The sequence below is a fragment of the Camelus bactrianus genome, chromosome 20 (assembly GCF_048773025.1).
Source record: "Camelus bactrianus isolate YW-2024 breed Bactrian camel chromosome 20, ASM4877302v1, whole genome shotgun sequence".
Classification (NCBI taxonomy): Eukaryota; Metazoa; Chordata; class Mammalia; order Artiodactyla; family Camelidae; genus Camelus; species Camelus bactrianus.
The window spans coordinates 5,610,233-5,634,895 of record NC_133558.1 but is presented as its reverse complement, the minus strand read 5'-3'; the positions used below and the strand labels follow the sequence as shown (position 1 = coordinate 5,634,895).

General features: G+C 35.2%; 1 long non-coding RNA gene across 1 annotated transcript; it reads left to right on the top strand.

The window, feature by feature from the left end:
- The first annotated feature begins 295 nt into the window (after positions 1-295).
- LOC141574128 (uncharacterized) lies at positions 296-14,692 on the top strand. Its single transcript, XR_012500817.1, has 3 exons — positions 296-359; positions 5,721-5,810; positions 14,105-14,692. It is a non-coding gene; the product is annotated as an uncharacterized LOC141574128 (long non-coding RNA).
- The last annotated feature ends 9,971 nt before the right edge of the window (positions 14,693-24,663 follow it).

Sequence of the window (24,663 nt, the reverse complement as noted above, 5' to 3'; positions counted from 1 at the left end):
AGGGACTCATCCCCACCCTACCGCCCCCTTCCCGCCCCTCTCCCTCTGGCCGTCTCCTCCACCTTCCTACCCGCCTCCCCTTCCCACCACACGCCTGCCAACTCTGCGGTTACTAAAATCACTGAAATCCGAGGATGCCCAAGTACCTCAAACAAGATGACGCACCAACTTCAGCCCAACCCGCCGCACGGGAATCGCAACCTCGCGCGGGAAGAGGGAACCTCGCGCGGGAAGAGGGAACCTCGCGCGGGAAGAGGGAACCTCGCGCGGGAAGACGGAACCTCGCGCGGGAAGAGGGAACCTCGCGCGGGAAGCGGGAACCTGGGACCAGCTGGAGGCGGGTGGCTGTACCTTAGAATGTAAGTACTCAACCAAAGAGCTAATCAAACTCAAGTGCAAATGATTAGCTGATGCCAAACCTTGTAATCCTTTCTCCTCTAAATTCACTGTATTTATTCAGGACCAACTGTGTGCCAAGCTCTGTGCCCGGTCCTTGAGATACAAACATGAGGAAGTCAGTGTCCCTCTTTCAAAGAGCTTTCGATAATTTTGATAGAGGTTATTCTCTCTCACTTCCTGACTCTAGTTCTTCCTTCCTTTTTTTTTTTTTTTTAAACTCTCTTAATTGTCTTAATTCTTGGGTGACCCAATAATTTCCTAGATGAAAATATGACTCAGCTTCTTAAAATATATACCTATATATCTATATATATCTATAATATTCTTGTTTTCTGTTTTCATGAGGGCAGCAAAGTCTGTCTGGCAGAAAGCATCCTCCTTACAACTCTGAATGCCAGTTTCAAAGTTAAGTATATATTATTGCTCAAGTTATCTGATTAATCAACAGAACTTTAGGTTGTTTTTAGACAAGTAATACCATTTTCCATCCTTATAATGAAGTTTTCAAACAAAATATCTGAGTATTAGAATGTTTAAAAAATAAGAAGCACTAGATTATACTGCTAGCTATAATTAATAAAAAATTGATGTTTAAAAGTAATTTAATCGTACCATTCACTCAACATTTATTGAGTGCTTACTTTATTAGGAACAGAAGAAAGTTACAATATAAATTTAGAGTCAATCAAAGAGCCACTTTTAGGCAGAAGAATTGGATAATAAAGAAAATAAGCAACATAATGTATGCATAAGAAATATGCTTGTAGTGGTAGATTTGATTAGGGAAATGAGCTTTGTGATGAACAACAGAAACAGTTATAGTTGAAGGAAGAATAGTTTATAGCTTGGCAAAATGCAGAGGTAGTACATTTTGGTAAGATAAATAAAAATTATCATGTGGGAGTAGATGTATTTTCTAGGCAAGGAATATAGATTGAGGTTTTGCAAGAGACTGAAATCAAACATGCCAACAGGAATTATGGAATCAAAAACTATAGAGTAGAAAGTGCTTTAGAGATTACCTCATCCAGACATTATGAATTTACAGAGAATTAAATAAAAGCTCCAGGGTTCCCAAGTAGTTGTTCATATAGCTGGTACTGGATTCCATGAGCCAGAAGTCCAAATTCAATATTTTTTTTTCATTTTCCATTTATGTGATTTATGTTGGCTTGTTCAGTGTATGTTGGAGGGAATAGAAGCTGAGGGCAAAATGGAGGCTTTGACAATTTACACCACAACTGTATTCTGCAGTGAATTCCAAATCATGGTGCTATCTATATGATGCATTGACTAGATACACAAAATTCTTGAAGTAGAAATCTGCCCATGAATGTAAAAGTAATGCATTACCCATTCATTAAAAAGCTTCTATTTAAAAGGAAAATCCAAAGTGAAATTTCACAAGTAAACTCATAGTGTAGTAAATTATGAGTTTAACTGGAAATCAAAATATTTGATTGTGGATCAAACAACTTTAATATCCAGGCAAGAAAAAACTTGAAGCTGGGTGGAGTAAGTTAAAAAGTTTGGCGATGGTTATGTTATTGATTTTGAGTATTAAATATAGCTCATGTGCATGAGTATATATAATATAATCTTAAACCAAATCAAAGGCAGTCTTATTTGTGAGACTGTAATTACTGTTCTTTTAATTTATGATATCAGGGTGCCAAAACTCATTAAAAAAAAACCATATAGAAGGATCATCATTTGGAAGCTTTGCAAAAGATGCCATTAGAACTATCACAACTGGTTTTAGACTTAGGGCAGGGAGTTAAAAGTTGAACAAGTTCTCACAGGATCTTAGAGCTGGTGTGTTTTTTTAATTCTTCCATGGATAAGGAAAGAGTTAAGAAATAGTACCGTAACAAGAAAGTCAGGTGAAAAATTAGTTTTATGTATAAATTGTTAAAATCCCATAGAATAGCCTCCTGCTTTATAGTTTTCTTTTCTTGAAATGTATATGTCCTTATTTTAAAATATTTATTTTTCAATAAAATTAAACATGTTGCAAGTTTCTCTATAGTCATGGCATAAGACTTATTTGAGACAATTTATAAATTGTGGAGGAAATTAAAGCATAAAGATTGTGGAGAGCTATATTTCTTTTTTATTGAGTTATAATTAACATGATTTTGTATTCATTTCATCTATATTTCTTTATAGTTACTATTTATAAACCTCAAATATAAAATCTCAGAAGCTTAGAATCCAGTGAAAAGAGGAAATAAAAAGAAATAGGAAAAATTAAAGAAAAGTAAATTTCTTTAAAATAATTATATTTTATTAGGGGCATGGAGACAAAATGGGAGAAAAATCCAACTTCTGGAGTATAATTGAAACCTTTTGCTTTATATGAGGATAATTGAAGCCCAAACTCTAGAGATAAGTCATTGGCTATATCTAGGCTAGAACCCAGGCTTCAAAATCCAGATTCTGGAGCTCTTTTCTCATCACAAGTCTTTCTGCTAACATGTCAACAGTGAATTTCAATAACAACAACAATAATATGATTTGCTCTTACAAATACAGTGCAGATAGGTAGTTGCAACTAGAGTATATAGTCCTTTCAGGCAGCTATAAAGACCAGAGGATCATTTTAATCTGGTATATTTGTATACACCCTGATTATTACAAGTAGTAGGCTTTGCCAAAATTTGCATTCTTACTAAGAGCTTTTACATATATTATTGCCTTATATCCTTTCAGTGACCCTGTAAAAACAGTCAAATAATAGTGAATGTCAGAGAAGCTTTCCTCTAAGGTTACAGTGTTGGTAAATAGCAAAGTGAGAACGTGAACTCAGATCTTTTAGTGTTGTAGCCACAAAACTGTAGGATAGGTGACCAGAGAAACAGAGCATAAGAACTCTTAATATTGTTTATTATCATTGTCTATGCAATTCTATCACTACAGTGCAGAGAATAAGGAAAAAAAAAAATCTCCTCATCCATCCCCCCTGCAAAAAAGAAAAAAGTCATCTTCCCAATTTTAATAGGCAAACACAAGTCTGGAGTCATATTTTTAAATTGAAATGCATAATTAATAAAATATAAATGTATTGACACCAAAGTCACTCCAATCTGGATGTAAATGCCTAATTGTAGTATGTATGTGAGTGGTCACGGATTCTTACCTGTGCAGTAGAAGTATTAAAGGGATCAGGCTGGCTTCTGTGTGGGCAGGGGCCTCACATCTGAAGGTGGTTTGTCAGTGTGACACACGTGATGCACGTGGGGGTGCTCAGGCTGAGCCTGTTCTCCTAACTCAAGGTTCAGAGTGACTTCCACTGCAAACACTTCCCAGCATGACAAATAAAATACTAATATTATCTATTTTTTTCATTTAAGATGTATTACATTTAATTGTATAGGACATTTACATAGAACTGGTATGTTTATGTAGTTCCTCCAATTATAGTCTTCTTTTGAAATGTTGTTCCAAACTCAAGAACCCCAGGAAGTCATGTGAGAGGCACCTTATGCAAAAATGGCAAGAAAACTTGAATTCTGACCAAACAGTATTTACCCAATTAAGTATGGATGATAACGGGTGCTGCATTAAGTATCTTTTTAAATTACAAAGTATTTCTCTTTTATTTTTGTTTGAGCATGTAAATCCCATATCATGCAGCTCTATTTTCCAGTTCTATGAGAGAATTGGCATACAGTACTGTATAAGTTTAAGATGTACAGCATAATGATTTAACTTAAATATATTGTGAAGTGATTACCACAATAAGCTTCGCTAATATCCATCACCTCATATAGACACAAAATAAACAAAATACTTTTTCTTGTGATGAGAACTCTGAGTACCTACTTTCCTAATAACTCATGTATCTCCACAGCAGTGTAATTATAGTTATCCTGTACTAAGTATCACTTAGTTCCTGATTCTTAAAATATGAGTCTCATGTTAATTATGTTTTCAGCTAGTATTTTATGTGATGTGGTATTTTCTTGTATTTCTTCCTCCGAGGGAGGACTGTGTCTCAGGAGGTCCTCTTACTGTCCTGTTCATGTATCACTGTGCAGGTGACAGACTGTACCACTCTGATTCTCTCCACCGTGACAGTGTACAACATCGGTTTTTAAAAAGTTCCTTTATTCTGCTTTAAGTATTCCCTTTATTCTTTCTCTTTGTGTCTCTTTCATATTTTTAATATTTGCATTTTTGGTTATAAACCTTTAGTTCGAGTTTGCTGTGCTCAATCCCATGATTCCCTGTACAGCTTTCTCCATTCTGTCAGGTTAAACTACTTTGATTCTGTTCGGAGACATGGAAAGATGACAAGTTTAGGTGATACAGATGATATTACTGCTATATATTTTCTTAATAGATGTTAAGAATATGTCCCCTCCAACTCAAGACTTGGACAGTTAACTGTAGGACTTATTTTGAGATTCTTCTACAAGAAGGAAAATCTACTCACTCCCACTAGAAGAGTTTGTGTGTGAAGTGCTCTTATGCAACTAACATCATGTGGGAAAAAAGGATTAGGAACATCATAATAGGCACAAAAATAGGGCCAATTTTCACATTACACAGCTAAATTGGAAAGGAAGGAAATAAAGACATCAGTGGATGAAATTAATGTAATTGGAGAATACTGTAGTCAAAGTAGTTTGTTTGCTCTAATCTTATACACAATATAAAAATGTTGTTGCAAATGGACCCCAGCTGCAAGTAATCACAGTCAGAGGCTAAACGGATTCAACAGTGCTGATCTGGTAGAGAGGCTATGCCCCTGCCGCCTGTCTTGGAGGAAAATAGAAAATCAACAGTCTCGGGATTAATACATGAAAAATGTGCTCCAGCTCCGCGAAGTTCGTATACCCAAGCTGAGGACTGAAATAATGAAAAAGAGATGTTTCCAGCTCCACAGTTACTTTATTTTTAAATTATTCTTTATGGAAACAGTGTAGATGCCAACTGTACATCTATGATAAATGCATCATCATATAAGCTGTTTAAGTGCGAAAGGCCTTTTAAGTGTGTGTTTATACCAAATGGAGATGAGAGTCAGCCCCTCAGTGTCTTATATGCCGTATGTGGACTCAGATATTTTATCTTTAAACATTGCTTATTTTCTGTCAAAGGTTAAAGACCAACACACACACACACACACACACACACACACACACACACACACACACACACACACTGATTTCAAGAGGAGAGTGTCTTACAGGTATGCCCCTACTGCTTTAAGTACAGAATATTGTATTTGGTTAAGAACTGATTACTCTTAGTTGTGAGCATTCTATAAGGAAATGATAAAATCCATTCTCATTATATTAAAACCTGTCTCCCAGGAGAGGTCTTCACATGAGAGTGGAGAGTGTATCCTGCCAATAACGGGATACTCACAAATCCCTTCGAATACTTTTTCCTGATGGAATGAGGTGAGTACTTGAAACCCAGGGTAAGCAACCCTCAGCTTCCTGGGTCGCTGTTTTGTTCTGATACTTGTGGAGGAATTTCAGTAATGCAAAACATTTTACTATTGAAGTAAATACAGGGTGCCAACTTTGCATGGATATAAAATATAACGTAAAACTTATGTTATCTTTTTAGGGTTATTTACCTTCAGAATTCTTGGTGGTAGAAGCTTATTCTTACCTGCATCCAAACAACCTGTGTACAAGTTGTTCTCTATCACGTCAGCCTCTGTTTTCTTCATAGAACTTCTCACAATTTGAAATTGTCTTGATACTTGGATTACTCATTTATTTCCTGTCCCATTCCAGAATGCAGAATTTGTGGAAGCTGTGTTCTCGTCGGTCTTGGTCACATCTGTTTGACACGTGCCTGTGTCAGAGCATCGTCAGTTGTTCAGTATATATTTGTTGAATAAATTAGTGGATTTTTAAATTTGAAAATTATTGGCCTAGTATATTCCAGGCACACTTCTAAGTGATTTGCTAGGACTCATAAACTGTTCTGAAATGATTTCCGTTTTTACGAAAATGACTTAAGAACCTGATAGATTAAATAATTTATCCTAAAACACAGACATGACCGTTATTTTCTCAACCTACCCCTCCTCTGTTCTCTTCAGAATTAAGTTTTACAAAGATGAGTTGACCTAATAATGATGCAGTGGTTAAAAACATGAGCTTTAATGTCAGTGTGACAATATCAAACTGGATCTGCCGCCTTCTAAACTTGACCGTAAGTGAGTTAGTAAATCTCTGTATCCCAACCTCCCCAAAATGGACGTAATAATTCCTAATTCTTTGAGTTGTGAGAACTGATGAGATAACATATGCACGAAGTTATTACAGTGCCTGGCACAGAAGAAGTTGACCCAGATAGTAGCTCCTCTTTTTACTTGTTTGAGTGAATTTTCAAGTGAGGATGGGACCAAAGCTGGACCAAAAATAGAGCCATAGATAAGCTTGATCCATGTGTGAGAAGTATGGGTGGTTCTGTGAAAGGTGCCCTCCAGTAATATGCAGAGTCTGTGCTAAACATCTTGTTTAACTGTTCATGTATTAAAATATTAAAAACGTTAATGTGCTCCATTTAAAATTAAAGCAACATTATAAGACTAATATACTTTCCAGGGTAAACATTATCTAGTAGAAAAGTTCTTTACATCATAAGATCTTTACATTATAAAATCTTTCATTGCCAATTTCTTTTAAGATACTCTCCCAGAACTTTTATATCCTACTTGAAATAATAAAGAGAAGGCATTAATTGTACAAAATTAGCAACTCATCATTTAAAATGTAAATAGATAAAAGTAGCATTAAAATTCTGTTAAATAAGAAACCTGATTTATAGAAGATAGAGATAACTTGAGACTTCAAATACTGTTTTGTGTATGGATAAAACAGTGTAACATTAACAAGTATGCAACACTCAGCTCATCAGAACTCAGCTTTTTTTTTTTTAATTGAAGTATAGTCTGTTATAATATGTCAATTTCTGGTATATAGCATAATGTCCCAGTCATGTATATATGCACACACACACACACACACACACACACACACACACACGTATTTGTTTTCATATTCTTTTTCATTAAAGGTTATTACAGGATATTGAAAATAGTTCCCTGTGCTATACAGAAGAAATTTGTTTTTTGTCTATTTTTATATATAGTGGTTAACATTTGCAAATCTCAAACTCCCAAATTTATCCCTTCCCACCCCCTTTCCCCTGGTAACCATAAGATTGTTTACTATGCCTGCGAGTCTGTTTCTATTTTGTACATGAGAACTCAACTTCTAATATGAGACAATTCTCAAATTCCTAATAACAGCCTTCAGTATTTCCTGATTTGGGGTTTCTTATTCTAAAAGGATTATGATGAATTCTGTACTGCTTGTAAATAAATCCAATTTTATTTTAAGTAATATACCAAGAAGCAACCTTATAAGCATGGGCAAAGATCTAAAGTGTTGTGTTTTGAATCAGGAGCTGTCCATGGCCTGGAGTGATAGAGGACCTGGGTCATGTTGCCACTTTAATATTTGGACAAAATTTGTCAAAAAGACAAAAAAGTATGAGAGTATGTTCTGTTACAGAGTCCAAGACGTTTACATGTAGGATGTTTCCATACGTCTCCCCTCCAAAACAGTTAATTTGGAGTGGGTTTGCTTTATAGTATGATACAGATTATGTCTTATATACTAGCTCAGTCAGACCTAGCAATTTGAAAGCACGTAAGAAAGAAAAATAAAATCAGTGCTTTAAAGCTGGGAAATGACATTAGCTCCTCCAGTGTAAAGTTTATAAAATAAATTACAATTTAAATAGGGAAATGACTTCAGTTTGGGTGTTTTGTCACTCAAATCTTTTTGAACTTATAAATTACTTTTTAAATTATGTCTTTTTGCTTACAATGAACTGTCAAGAGAGAGGTTAACCTGTTTAAAGATGTAGAAGGATGGCAGCAATAAGAAAAACAGAAAGGAAAATGGGATAAACAGAGTGGGCTCTTTGTTGTCCCGCCACTGGACAGAATGTATTGAACAGTAAATCTCTGTAGGAACAAGAACGAACCTGAATTCTTAAAACTTTCATAGTCCTATATTTTGTGTCTACTTTCTTTATCATTAGATTCTGGAAGCCATTCCCTAATACTTAGCACTTTGTCTCCACTTAAAAGTAAGTATCAGCATCAAGAAAATTAAGAACTAAGATTATGCCACCTCGTCAGGTGTCACTGAGCAAGTGCCTCTTACTTTTCACAGCTGTGAAATGGGGCTATAACATCTAGCTTGTAAGGTTGTTTTATATATAAGCTGATGATTGTAAAACACTGTATAAATGCTAATTGCCCTGTATTAGCATCGGAGGTTTTGTAGTTGTACCTGCATCTGGCCAAGGAGAGATCTCTTTCATGGTTTTGAGTAGCCAAATTCATTCACTACCCCTCTGGGAACCATGCTGGAATTTCAGGGTTGGTTGGTGGAGGTATAATGTGGCTGTGCTAACCTGGTTTTGAAAGGGATTTCACTACAACTCATGTGAGCTACGGTTACAGCACTGCTAAAACATGTTTATATTCCATTTGTGACTATAAAGCCTAATTCGTAGAATGAGTACAGTATTTTGACTCCAAAGAGGAGACCTGATGAGTTTCCAAGTGGGATGTAATGAAGTCTTGAGTTTTTTATCCTGAATTATCACTAGTTAATAAGCATAAATGATAAAATTACTCAACTCATGAAGAACAAGTATAGTATTTTCGTGCCTCCAAGTGATATGATAGCTGTTATTGGTCGTATAGGAATTTTTAAAGTTTAAATGAAGTCTCAAAATTCTTGGCTGAAAGCAAAAGATTGTGTCCCATACATAAAGTAATATGGAGAATGAGAAATTGTGGTTATGTGTGAAAAAGAATTTTGAAAGAGATCTTCAGAAGAATTTCTGTGTACTCTGCAGTGAATAACAGAAAGACATTTACCTTAAAGAGAAAGAAAAATTTGGAACTTTAAGATTCTTAATAGGAAAAAGTATAACTAGCAGTTAGTACGTTACAATCTGTCAAATAAGATTGTCTCAACCTGTCTAGGCAGAAGCAAACTTGTATTTCAAGAAGATAGTTAAAAATAATAGGAAAATGCAATCTGTGGGCGTTTTTATATATACCTGTATCCAAAATATAGAGTTCTATGGTATGATCACTGGATGCGATTCTGAATAATGAGGTTGTGTTCCAAAACTCCTTTGTTTAATTCTGTGGTTTTGAAACTTGCCTTACCATCCATGTTTCCACTTGTTCTCACTTGCCTGGGTACTGTGGACAAGTAAGAGAAGCTTTGTGCCATCTAAGTGGCAGGTCACATAGCTAATCTAAAATCATTTCAGTATGATTTATTGATACCACTTAGTACTATTGATCCAAAATTAATTGCTCCGAATTTACTTCTGGTAGATTAATGTATTTCTATGTTGCTAATGACTGAAAATACACGTACATGAATCATCTGCAGTTTCCATGAGCAAAATAAACTTTTGCTTCAGCAACTAGATAGTGTAAAATAATCCTTTATTTCGTATTTCCCTCCTTCATATAGAATGAGACAATATATATTTCTGTGTTTCATCAGTAATTTCCTTGTATTTAGAAATTCTATGATCTTCCGACCACATAACGTATTTTTCATGCAAATTAGGAGTCTCCAAAAGTTCTACTTGAGGAGAAGCATCACCACTGGCTTGAGCAAAACTTGAATCAGTTGGGAGTTGAAATGTTAAATGTATACATAACTCTTAATATATACATAATGTAAATTGAATATTTCCTTGGTTAACTTGTCTAAATTTCTTGAACCTGTGGTTTCAAAACCTAGAATATTCTTTCTGTAAATGCAGAAATCTTACACAGTTAAGACTCTAAAATCTGGTGTAGCCATAGTCTGCTAGATACCAGTGACCACAAATTGCTTTTTTTTGAAATTCATATGTATATAATCTATTTTATTTATTACTTGTTCAGTAAGTATTATGGAGTATAAGATTAATCCAGGGTAAAATTATCTCTTCAGTTTTGAAAGATCAATAATGAAATTAATCTCAACTTTTAAGTTATCTGTTTTTATGTATTATATTATTCCTTACAATTATCAATATATAATGTGTCTTAGATATATGGTTTACATATAAAAGACTTTGCCAAGCTATTGAAATGCTTATTTTATTAAAAATGTACACTGTGTTTTGTATCAGTCACTGTTATTTTTAAGGCTTTATAAATCCAGATCCTCAGTCCCTTATCTGAAATTCTTGGTGCTGGATACGTTTTGAAATTCTGATGTATTTTTTATATTTTATAAGGGTAATGCAGAACGTACACTGTATATTACAAAACACCTTCATAGAGGTCTGGGGCAATAGCCTTTTATTAGGCACATTTTAATATACCTAAAGGAAAAGTCTGAATAAAGACTAAAAAATATTTTTTGGCATCAAGTCAAGTAATTCTGCTGCTAAATTAATTCATATCAGGTAAGATCTGGCTGTCAAATTCATAAATTCATATATATACATATATGTGTGTATTTATAGGGGAGAATATAATGTATGTATGTCTATATGTACACATACATGTGTGAACTTATTGGGTTTTTTTTCTTTTAATTTAAGGGAATATAAATCTGTATTTTAGTTCTCCATATTGATACAAATCACAGTAAAGACATATCAGGTATCTAAGAGAGTGATTATGTATTTCCATAAACCATCAAGGAGTAACTTGATAAGAGGGGACAGGATTGACTGTAAATAGCCCCTGTAATTTTTTGGCTAACAGTTTTATCACAGAGATGCTCTGAGAAACGAGGTGTTTGGTAGGGGTTCATAAAAACAGGATTTTACTGAGAGAAAATCCATGTCCTCTTTTAACTCTATTGATGTGTTCTGAGTTGGCTGTTGACTGCTAATCCCGCCCTTTCTCTGCAAGGCTGCCTGAGTCCATCCCGTGACTTGGATAACCCTTCTGCGCAGTGGCACTATCACTTCAGCGCGTTCAGAAGGTAGTAATTGCAAATTCTTGCAGGCTCAGAATTTTATAGCTGAGATAAAAACCAGAAATATTTTAGTCCAAATGCAGACTTTTCTAGTCTAGAACTGTGGTCCTAAAGGTGGAATGAGAGTACGTTTTAAGATTTCGAGTTTTGAAGCGTGAAGGTTTGAAGCTCGGCTAGCTCCCATAACTGTCTGTGACACTCTGGACATGTGTCTTAAAGTCTCTAAACCTGGGTAACTTTTAAAAGGGAGATGGCACTACATACCTCAAAGGGGGACTGCGATGATCAAATGAGATCGTGGAAGGGAAAAAAGTGTCTGACGCACAGCAGACTGCGTAAATTGAGGACTGTTACTGTAATTTTTAATAGAAAGTTCCATGTTCCCATGAAGTGACAGAATTGTGGTCATAACTCAAGCTTCTTGACTTTTAGTCCGTTATTCTTTTTACCATTCCATATTATCTTACATTTATCTGGTGATAAAGAATCATATAGTAATGTACAGTTTTAATTGCTAGATGAAAGATGCAGTTTTCTTGAGTTCATACAAACCTCCAAAACTATAAGCATATTTTTTTAAAAGCCTAATAAATATATTACAGGAAAAGAAAAAGTAATGCAGCTTAAAAAAAAATTCTGGACAGCCTACAAAGTAGCATATAAAAATAAAGGGAAAAATTATAGTTTATTTCATTCTAGCAGACTTGAAAAAATACTTTGTGAATAGTATTTGCACCAAGAAGAAATTTCATAAATTAGAAGCTGAATTTTCTTGAGGGTTTAAAGCAGTATTTCCTTAAGAAGAAAGCAGGCTTAGTTTTTCAGTGACACAGAAAATTCCTATCATTTTCACTTTGTTCCAAAATTATATTAATGGAGTTTTTGTCATGGGAATAAATTAAAATGGGGCATACGGCATGTGGAACGTGACAGCATTTCTGCACCATGCAATTTACAAGAAAACAATCTCATTTGGATTATATCACTGACCGCGTGGCCCACACAGGAGATCACCTGGAGCCCATGTGAAAGCTCTCATTGCGCACAGGTTCATTCAGTAAGAAGCATGTGATTTTTAAAAGGATTTCATTTAGAATTTCTCGGAACAAGTGTATGAAAGGATCACTTATATTTAGATTAGAATGGGCAATTCCTCGCAGCTATGCAAATTTCACATTGTGTTTAAGTCCTAGAGTTTTCTGAGAGAAGTATCAGTGGAATGACAGCGACAAAAAGAGTAATGAGATGCCTTAGTAAAGAAAACCAGAAAATGGGACTTTAAATATCTAACCTTTAGGATCCTCTGCCTAACCTTGTAGCTCTTAGATGTGTGACTTTCTCATGGAAAGGATAAAATATACCATCATACTAAGCCTCCGTGTAATTTAATAAGGGCAGTAAGAGCCGATCTAAGAACAAATCACAGATTTGAACAAATCAAATTTAGACACAATTATATGCAGGCAATATTAAATATAAGAATTGGCATCAGAATATTTATTTATGTTTAATGAGCTTATAAATGTTAAAAGAGTAGAACATAAATGTTTGAAGTGTTTCTAGGATTTGGAAGTTTGCTTTGATTTTTATTGTAGACATTTTCCTATAGTAATTCAAATTGTGATGTGAATTTACATATATCAGACCAAAGCATATCCAAAAGAACAAAACCTGTCTACTTAATGCACCCATAAATTATAATCTTCCAAAATTTTGTCCTTCTCTTAAAACACTTAAAAAATAAGGATAGTGAATGAACCAAAGTATTATTTTCTCTAGTACTTGATTATTATATCCTATCATTAAACTGACTTACAGAAAAATTTTAATGAAAAAATTCTGTAATCCACATATTTATATCAATAAAATTCTCAATATATGCATGGTGATGGGGTGTAAAGAAAGGGAAGATAAGAGGTTGAGGGGGAAAAAACCCACAATAAAAGAAAAGTTTTTAATTAGCATCACTGTATTCAACAAGTTTCAAGCCGATTGCTCCTCTGGTTCTGTGAAATTTATGCCTTTAGCAATAATGCTCCAAAGGAAACAGAACCACCCACTGAGTGTAGCAGTCAGTATCATTCTCTTCTATTTTTCTGCTTTTGCATCCACATTAAAATATATATATAAAAATAAGTTTCACAATTTCTCTGGGAAAAAAAAAAAGCATTTATGACTCAACAATCCTAGGAAGAGACCAGAGTACAGAAGCGTCAGGGGAAGAGGCCAAAGAGGTGGAGGCCGGAAGAGAGAGTGCAAGACTGCAACACATTCTCAGAATAAATCTGACAGGAAATCGCACAAGTAAGGCACTCGGCCAACTGCCATATGCCCTGACAAAGATACCAACGGCAGCAGTGAGCCCAGGGAGCTGTTTTATCATTAGCCCCTCACCCAGCAGTGGTGGAAACTCATTTAGCCCCATGCTGGACTTTCATTAGGCCAGACTCGCATCAGATGGTCCCGTGTTTTGGCTCCAGAGCCGCGTGGCCCTGCGTTGGGGGAGGCGGCCACGTCTCAGCTCAGCGGGGAGCCCAGATTGGAGCGTCGTCTCTGACAGATGCCAGGGCTGCAGCGAGGCGGCCGGTGAACGAGGCGGGTTGCAGGGCTATCCTTTATGTTGGCATTTTGTGACATGAAACCTTTAGAAAAGGCAAAAAAGAAAAAAATACTAAACGCTTCAAGTTTGTTTTTAACCTTCCTTCTAGTGAAAATAAGATGGAGGGAAAAGAAAAAAACCCACGAAGCTGAAAGCGGAGAGATGGCAGAAATCTTCACTTGGAACCACAGCAAAGAGCTGAGCTGACACTGGCAATTTTTTTTTTTAACCTCAGGACTGTAATAAAAAATCAACCAAGCAAGGGATGTCAATATATTCTAATAATAAAGATGTGAAATTTATAGGACCTTTTTTTTTTCTTTTTCAGGAAGTTATGTTAAAAGTGCACAAAAATATAGAATGAGTATTAAAGTCAAACAGACATACACTCATAAGAAAGATGTTTCTTAGAAACAGAATCTGAAACTTACATCACAGCAATGATGCATACCGTGGCTTTAAGAAAAGGAATTTTCAGAATTAAATTTTAGTTTATTTCTTTTAAATCGGTTAGTAATTCTATCAAGAAATATAAAGGAAAGAAAATAAGGGAGCTGATGATGCTTTTTTTCTATTGGCCTTTTCAAAGAGGAAAAATCGTGTTCAATATTTGAATTTCTGATTATTAAAAACTGTATTATGCCACTATGCTTTATTATATTATGTTTTATTCTCTGAAAGTTTAAAAAAGTAATAGAACCCAAAATAAATCCTTTGTTAATTTTTTTATGTTTCTATGATTTGCAGAATGAATGGCATGATCCAGGAGAAATAGAAACTTTTATTTTTTTTTATTCTTTTATTCCATTCACTAAATTAGTTTATTTCATGTCAGCTACAAATGTCATTACTTTATATCTAAGTTCAGTTTTCATATCAGTATAATATATTAAATGATGGTTGTGCAAGTTATTTTATAGTCACTTGTTCTTTTGTCTGGTGTCCTAAAATACATATTTCAATTCAATTTATATGAAAGCAACAGATCGAAAGGCAAGGAGTTTATAAAAAAAGAAGCAGGGGTTATTTTCCTCATATCACTATACTTCCATGGAAATTCTATTTAATGTATATTTGGATTTCAAGAAAAGATTAGCAAATTACACAACAACCTAAGATACCTCTATGATATTCTGAACTCTGAATGTTGGGCAACAAATCAGAGGAAAAAAATGAATAGTTGTCAGTTTCTCATCTTTTTTTGGAGATGATGGATAATTATTGCTAAGTATTCTATTCTCTTTCCTCAACTTCTCTTGGCGTGAAGTTGCAGGTATCTTTAGGTCAGTGGATCATAGGGAGCTTTCTTGGTGCGCTGAAGTTCCTTTTAGTACATTTCACTCCAGGCATCTCTGTTCCTGTTTGTCAATGACACATGGCTTATCGTCTACTTAGTCATCCTGGTTCATGTCAGTTCAAAGATACGTTAGGGAGCATTGCTGTAGATGCATTTCTTTAACTGAATTAAAAAAAAAAAAAACCCTTTTGGTGTTTACATCTATTCTTTTACTTATTTAAATAGTAGAATTATTTGGAAAAGGAATCTCTTTTTTAATTAAGAATGAATGCTGCAAAAATATTGCAAATTGTTTTTTAAGTGAAAATAATGACATGCTTACATGTAAATACGATATAAACCAATAACCCAATCAAAAAATAAATAAACATGAACTGAAATTACTGAAATACCATTGAAATTTCAAGGTCAGTTTTCTCTGATTTTTAATTTTACAAGTAGAGCTCATATAGGAATGTATGTACGTGTGTGTTTACGTGTGTGTGTGCGCGTATGCTTTAGTGTTAAAATAATTACCAGGGACATACACTAACAGCCTCACTGCCTAGATGTCTCCGCTGCCTGGTTATTGCTGGAGACAGCGATCTAGCTGCAGTATTAGCAAACTGGGCCAGACCTCTTCCATGCACCACAGGTACTAGAAAGTTGAGTACACATGGAAGCTCTCGAGCAGGTGGGCTGTGTTGAAGCGCCACCTACTGAAACGTGGTGCTCCCCAGTCCTGCAAGCCCAGAGTTGGCATTTACTATAGCATTGGCAAAACTGGTTCAGGGGAAAAAAATGACAGTACAAATGAAATCCTATTTTTGGCAAGCAGGACTCTATAAGTGTGTCAGCTTCAAACTTTACTGATTATACCAGTTTGTCTATGCTAATGCGTTTGTGATCTCCCTTTTCTAAAGAAGAATCAAAACGAGAAAGGAGAGTATCAGCTTGGATGCTCATAAACTGGGTCGTTCTAGGTATATGAAAAGAAGGGAGGGGATGGGAGGAGGATGGGACAGTTTTCACTGCATTTTACACATTTGCCAGATTTTGTTCAGAAGGAACTAGATCTGAGAAAAAAATCATACATCTCACACACATATAACTATAACAGATTATATTATTCTAATGATGATGATTAAGTTTATACTTAAATAGACTTAAATGCATGCATGCCCTTTTCCCTTTCAACCAAATCTCTACCCCCATACTTAAAGCAACCAAAAAAAAAAAAGTGCTCAGGAGGAAAAGGATATTCTGTCTCACTTTGTAAGTGAAAATAAGAATGTTAAGCCACATTGCAATCAGGACAACTAACTCCTGACTGATCAGTAACTGAATTGAGATTGATGTAGATATTTTTAAAAGGTTCTAAAACAGAATATGTTACATCTCATGGATACTGATGAGATAAAATTGTTTTCTTTCTACAACTACACGTTAAAAATATAATCAAGCATTTCCTCTACAAAGTAGGCTTGACCTTGATAGCGAAAGCTATTCAGCTTAAAAGCATATGGGTTTCTGTTTGTATAATTTAGGAGAGGATATTGTTTTGTTTGTCTTCTGACCTGGATTTTTAAAGTTACATTTTAAAAGTTCCATTCTTAAGAGAGAGAGAGACTATATAAATAATATGCCACAGGCTAATTCAGACAGTGCTAATTTTCTGAATAAAGATAATTAATGTATTTAATATGTATTTTAAAGTGATTGAAACAGAAGCTCCCAGGTGTGATGAATTCTTAAAGCTCTCCATGGTAAATATCTATTTGCATGATATGTAGGAGCTGTGCAGAAGTCTGTGTAAGTAGGAAAGTCTTCATAACTTAACTAGTGTAGTAACACTCACATGGCCTCCCTTTAAGACTGCAGTCTTTTATTATGTAGACTTTTAGACTCATTAATTTCCAGAGTAATACCCCTTGTATCACTTACTCTTTCTTCCATAAATGACCACTGCCTTTACATTATATAGAAAGTTTAATTGCCAAAGTCAAGTAATCTCAAGAGATTGATTTAAAGCTACAAAAGGGTAAAATAAATTTTAGAAAATTGCTTATTTCTCTTCCTCAAATAGAGTTGTAACATAATGCACTGTGCTTTCAGTGTAAAAAAATAACTTGTAATTTAAAGATTTAAAATACTTTTTCACATGTAACATTTTAGGGGTTGTTCTATTTTCAGGCCATTGTCCTTAATCAGAATTTAAAGTTACGCCCTTGGGAATTATAACCCTGGCAAGAACTGGGACTCACTTTTGTGGCCTCTACTAACTCACTTAATTTGAAAAAATGGAAATCCTTTTCTCTATTGTCCAGGAAATAAGGCTCATAATCACTGCTATTTCTCCCAGTAAAGCTATGAAAATGTTGTCCTTAAATTAGCAAGATTTTTAAGGAGTCATTGCCAAACCAAAATTTCAGAACTTTGCTAAAAATGCAAATTTAATGTTAAGCTCAGTTAATCGAAAGTTACATCTGACGATAATGTACCAACATCTATACAAACACGCTTCTATCAGAAGGGCCACCTCAAAAGCAATCCTTTTACCAGTTTTGTGGAAATGACTGACTTAAAACTGGTGCCAGATTCAGAATTCCACATTATCCAAAAGTGAACGGAGGATACGATTTATTAAAAGCAAGTTTTTATTTTACAATGGAATTTTATTTTAAAGCTTTTCAAATATCTACCAGAATAGAAAAGGAAAATAAGAGCATTAAATACCTGCAGCTCTGAAAAGCAGACCATCTCACTTAATAGATAGGAAAGAATGAATCCCACATGGGAAGAAAGTTTCTCTCTTTTAATGGAAGCAGATGGTGTTCAAATCTGCCCTTGCAAAAGAACATAGTGATGAAAATATGCACTTGTTTCAGGTCATAATAACTAACACCTAAAATAACAAAGCACAGAAGCACAAATAGAATCATGAACATATTGATAAAACGGATTGGCCTTTGGTTTCTTCTGTGTCTCAAAGACCATATCACTTATTCAATAGTCCAGCCTCCAGGCAGAATCCCAAGTAAGTAAATGAAGACCGTACCCCAGGCTCCAGGGTCACCACCCTCTCACTTGTCTTGCTCAGCGGAGGGCACAGTGTCCCATTGCTCTGAGAAGGATGTGAACATCCAGGGTAGCTGGTGCTGTTTGGCCATGCACCACACACATGCAGTTCTGAAATAAGTGCTTAAGCCTATCTGTATAAGCTAGTTGATAAGTTGATCAGCAAGAGTACATTTAGGTGGTTCTTTTCATCATAAGACTATTATTTTAAATAATTATGCTTTCTTTCCAGGTTGGCTTAATTTGTGTACTTTGCTAAAAGATCAGTATGTAATCAGTATCTTTAAGGAATGGTTCTAATTTAATGTATTCTGGATTTCATTTAAAGAAATCTGGAAGGACTTTCGGAGCAATGTGACTTCTTCAGAGCAGATGAAAAGTGTATCTTAAATGGTATTTGGCAGCTGACATCCCCCTAACAACACCATCACTAACTTGTTTGTAAACTACGATACCGATTAACTGGACAGAAGTGCCCAGTTTTCTCTCAAGAAGGTCCTGGCTTAATCTCAGTGAAGCACTTGCTAGGGCAGAAGTCCGGTAGTGAAGCGAGGCCCACAGGATAAGCATTTAAGCAAAGGACTCAAGGGAGACACAGAGGGCACAGATCAAACCTAATTACGTATATGTTTTCAACATAACAGTGTAAATCGGGGCTCCTGGATATTGTTATGAGACATTACTGTTGGTAGAGCTATTACTATTGGCCAATAGTAGAGTCCTAGTCAGAAGATATAAATCTCTCCTTTGAGCATCCCTAACTGTCAGAATTTTGTTAGGCCCTTTGTGCATTATTAAATGATGAAGAAACTAATGCTCAGATGAATCAAGTGTACTTAAAAATAAATAGCTACTAAGTAACAGAGCTCTGATTCAAAATTTTGGGTTCTGTTTATAACTGTATTACATGGTCTTTAAGCATTGTACATAACCTGAATTATCTTCTGCCCTATTGGTTAAAGATTCTTGATTTAAGTAATTTGATTATTATATTTTTAAATCATGAAAATTTACACCTTAGAATAAAGTCATAAATACTTGTTTTTCAAGAGCAAATAGCTTATTCTGTTTCTAATCTTTGTACATTCTTTATAGATAAGATTTTAGTAAAAAATATTACAACTTATCCTGAATACTGGCAAGAATTTATTTTTATAAAATAACAATATATATAGCTAATTAAAAGTGAAACTTCTGTACTTAAAAACTAAGCAGTAGGGTTTTATAAACCAAAGACTATTACTCACTGAAAGTGCTATGTATAAAGAAAAGCACACTAAAAAGTTGGTAATTAACCCAAATAAAAATCAATGTGACATTCATTTGCAGTTATTCATATTGCTTTTCTAAAGTTCAAAGCAGCAGCTTCTAAATGTTTGTCTGAAGTTCCCAATTTTAGTTTTAAGTGTGGTTATTTAGCTTGTAAAGCACAATGCTGGCCCAATTTTCAAGTTCTAGACCTTATTAGTGAACAAATTTCTATATTTAGAACCTCATATTAGTACTTGATTCCTCACATACCTATTTTTTTTAGTGCTAAGCCCCTGATTTAGGTTCTTAAATGCATATTTCAAGCAGCCAACTATTTCTTGTTGTAATTGGATTAGGTTGTCAATGGTAGATCATAAATTAGACAAGATATGCCAAAAATTTTATATAAAAGTTTCAGACCGTACGTTAGCAGAATCTCTTTTAACTTACTACCTTAATCCTACAAAAAACCCTGAAGTCATCATTAGTAATTGGTTAGGTTTATAAATGAGGTTACTAAATTAGCAGATCAAAAATGATGCCAATGATTGCTTCTCTCCAATTAAGAAACCTTGTATTTATAATACTCTTACTAGATTTGCAGCATAAAAATTTGGCAACCACCCAGGTTATCTGATCTCTAGATACTTTACTTACATAACGGCAGAACAGAAGGTCAGCTTAAGAAACAGCAAGCTCATCCTATCTTTTTATACATGAGGTCAAGTGACTTGCTCAGGATCGCACAGAGAACCCAGGATTCCTGGTTTTCTGGTCTCATAGGCTTGCTGCTACCTTTGCTGTATTAAATTTAAAGGTAGATACAAGTGTTGTTTGTGCCGGACTTCTCCAATAGAACTATGTTTAAGAATCATTTATCTGTTTATATTCAAACTCAACTCTTTTCACATCTGGATGTAAATCCCTTTGAGAAACAAATAACTTCTATATGTGTGTACAGATTTAGAGTTTACGGCCAGGGCCAGTGGCTTTGAGGGTGGATATGAGCAGCAGTCTTGTGAACCAAATGAAGCTTGTGCCCACCACCCCATCTCACACTTTGTGTTAGTTATCTAGTTTACCTGACAGAAACAGGGCATTGGAAGTAGTTTAATGCTCATATTAAAATCACGTTAGTAACAGGGAGGCACTCTTTGGCCAATTAGATCACTGAAGGGTTTTCCTGACTAGGAGAAGATGCAGTGAGAACTTGGGAAGAGATGCAATGGGTGCATCTGATTCGAGACAGCAGCTGAAACCAAGAGGACTGAAGTCTCTAAGATAAACCAAAGTCAAATCAGAAGACCTTCCTTTAGCTCTCTCCTTCCACCCTGCAGCTCCCACAAATAAATAGAAATGTAATTCTTCCCTGCTTAGAGTTATTCTGCCTTTGTTGGGTGTTGGCTTCAGTCCATATCCGGAAACAGCTTGCTCCTCGCTTTCTCCCTGCTCTTCCTTTCTCATACTCTGAAAAGGACAGAAAAGAACTATCTAGATATGTGTCACTCAAAAGGCACCTGAATTCTTAAATAAAACAAATAGGAGCAGGGATGGGGATCTCCTTCACCTAGAGCACACTCATTCTCCAACATCAGGGGATTCACGGCAAAACAAAGGGAAAGACTTCTGTGGGAATTTATCCCCAGCACCTCATCAGAGAGAAAACTGATAACGTCTGTAGTAAATGCACCAACTTCTTCATTAGAGTTATTTTTGCTCTAAGCATGAGACATCGAAAGTTCTTGAATGTTACGGAATACCTTCTGTGTGAAGCCGTCTCTAGTTTCCCTAAGGACAGTGGTTCTCACACCTCTTGCCTTCTGAAATATACAATGTCCTCATCTATCAAGCATTGACTAGATTTTCTTGTAATTGGTTACTTACAAGCCTGCCCCCAACAGCCCATTCAACTAACAGCACCTTGAGGGCAGGCCATGTTTTTGTCTTTCCCCGTGGTTACAGACTGTCTATCTGGAATTCTCATCCTCTCTGGGTCTGACCCCCATAGGAGATGCACATCCTTGATTCTTCTCTGTCATGTGTGTGTTCTTTTGTCCCCCAGTTCACTCGCCCCAAGTAGGACTGACTACATTCCAACATGCTTAGTGTGATATTCCAGCACTTTCATAAACTTTTTAATGCAGAGCCTGGAACACACTAGACAGCATTATAATATAGAATTAAGAATACAATATCCCGAAACAGTTACTAGATTTTTTTTTAACTCCTGACTTAATTATCGTGGAATATCTCGTATGGAATGTAATGGGTATTTAATAAAACAGAACAAAATACAAATCAAGTTGGGTACTTCCTTTTATAAATGCTTTTATTCTCCCAAGAACTCAGGATAAAAATGAACATGCTGAATTCCAGAGAAAGTAAAAAGGAAAATATATGAAAAATATTTTAAAAAATAGAAATCCTGCTCTTACCTATTACTTTTTATCATTGTTCTTTACTAAAATGTTTTTTAAAATGTTAAAGATTTATCACTTGTTAGAGGCTCGTTGCTGTTACAATAGCCCATTTTCAGAAGGTGAAAAATAGTATTTAAAAAACTGATACTCTCTGACCAGTCACTTTAATGAAAATGTTTAGGATTAATTTGAAAGAGTAGCAATTTTCTTATCACTTGGTTTGCAAATAAGATCCAAATGATTTAGGCCACCCTATTTTCAAAGAATATATATTCTGTAGCATTGCCTAAAATATGTTTATTTAATAAACATTTGCACTGTGCTTAATATATGCCAGGAATCATTCTGAGCATTTTATCAATCTGCTCCAGCTGAGGAAACTGGTGCTTAACTGGGAAGTTACACAGATGCATGTCCTAGTAAAGAAAATTCTGAGTTTAAAACTTTGACTGAGGAAATAATTAAGATGCATTCTTCATGGCAAATAATTTTTTGAGGAGTGGTGATCCAGAGCAGCAATTTGCTTTCCCATAAAATACTGCCTTTGTGTATAGTTAGAAGTAGTTCAAAATCTGCTGGGCACCTCCACTTAGCAAAACCACAGGTTATTTTGTCATAGTGTCCAACCAAATCTCATCAGTGTGCCTCTGTCCTTCCCTGACTGAGGGACCACCACTGCCCAGGCACTCAGGCATAGAATTCAGAAACCTGACTTTTCTTCTCACATCCCCTTCTTCCCTGGACCAGGTGCACCGGTCACCCAACCCTGTGTACTAGGTGGCCTGACCATCCTTCAACTCCATTCTCTTCTCCAGCGCCATTGATGCGACCTTATTCCAGCTCCCAGGTCCACTCCTGGGCAACTCTCAGGGTCTCCCCATGGGCTACAGACTTCTGGGCTTTCCTTACCCATGCCCATGCAGCTGTAGCAGTAGATGAACTTTCTAGAAAGCAAATTTAATCATTCCTTTTTTCTGCTGCCTACATTGCCTGCCTACCTGCCTAGGATAAGGTATAAATTCCCTAGGCTGGAATAAAAGGCTGTAAAAGACTGTCTAGCCGTGTATAGTCAAATATGGTGGTCATTAGCCACATGGACGTGTAAGCCCTGGAAATACGGTTAGTCCAAATTGAAATGTGCTCTAAGTGTAAAGCATAAGTCAAATTTCAAAGACTAGTGTGAAAAAAAAATAATGCAAAATGTCTTTTTAATATTTTTATATTGATTATCTGTTGAAATTTTAACATTTTGAACAAATTGGCTTAAATAAAATAAAAATAATTTCACTTCTTTCCTTTTACTTTTTAAAAATATGGGTATTAAAAAATTTCAAATTATATATGTGACTTGCATCAACATTTCTATCAGACTGTGTTGAATTCTAGAAATTCAAGGATACATATACATGTACACAGATAACTATAAAACCTGACAGAATGGGATAAACTGCATGGGAAATGAACATACAAAATGCTGTAGTCTTCTTGTGGAAAACAGATGAGGGTCGATCAAAGAAATTTTAATAGAGAAGTTGGCAGCTGGAACTGGACCTTGAAACCAGGAAGGCAGGCTAGTATTGACTGGAAGAGTTTCTTCTATAGCCCTATTTGGTTACACCCTATATGTGTGTTTTTTAAAGTATGTTTTTTATATTTAAGTATTATCTAAACAAGCATAAAATAGGTCTATTTGTCCATTGTAAAATTCAGAGTGCATTTCACAAGTTTCTGAGTACCAATTACTTGAGCAAACGCTAGTTGAGGTGTTATTAGGTGCTTAGCGACTTGGGAAATTCCAGTATAAACAAAACAGTTTAAACCCTTAAGAACTGTACCACCTAATGAGGCACTAGTAGTAGTAACAGCTAAATGCATCGAGCAGTTACTATATGACAGGCATTGATCAAAGCTTGTTTTTAAACATGAATTCATATATGCCCTCAAAACAATCAGTATTATTCCCAGTTTGCAGGTGAGAAAACTGAGGCACAAGCAGAAAATTACATGAATATCTTTAATACAAACAGAAAATGATTAGCATTACACTAGAGTTTGGTACTTATAGCAAGGGGGGTCTAATTTAAATATGAGGACTGTAACTTAAACCAACCGTGTTGATTGATTGGTTTCTTTGTTCTGCTTAGGTAGCCATGGCCGCTAAATTATTAAGAAGCAAATATATCCTCCTTCTTGTCCAACACTAACATCTTCATATGATGAACCAGTCACATTTTATGTAAAAGTTTCCATTTTGTCAAAAGTATCAAATCTATCTTTTAAAATGACATTTAGGGCAATAGATTTCTGCATTGATAAAATTTTAAATACTATTCAAAATTTCCTGAAGTTATTTAAATACTACCTTTATTTAATATACTTGTAAAGTCCTTTTCAGGTATGCTTTTTGGAGAGTCTAAAATAATTATTTGATTCATGCCAGTAGTTCAGACATTCACTGGTAAATAAAATCAAATGCAATTATGTACATGGGCATAATTTTATTGACAGAAAGGTTTAGGCTCAGCCAGAGAGCTGAGGACAGCATTTTAGCTCTGGAGTTGGTCAGATGCTCTTTTTATGATATTCTGCAGGCTTTGGAGGAGACTGGTAGAAAGACTTTAAGATAGGAATTTAACCCCTGTA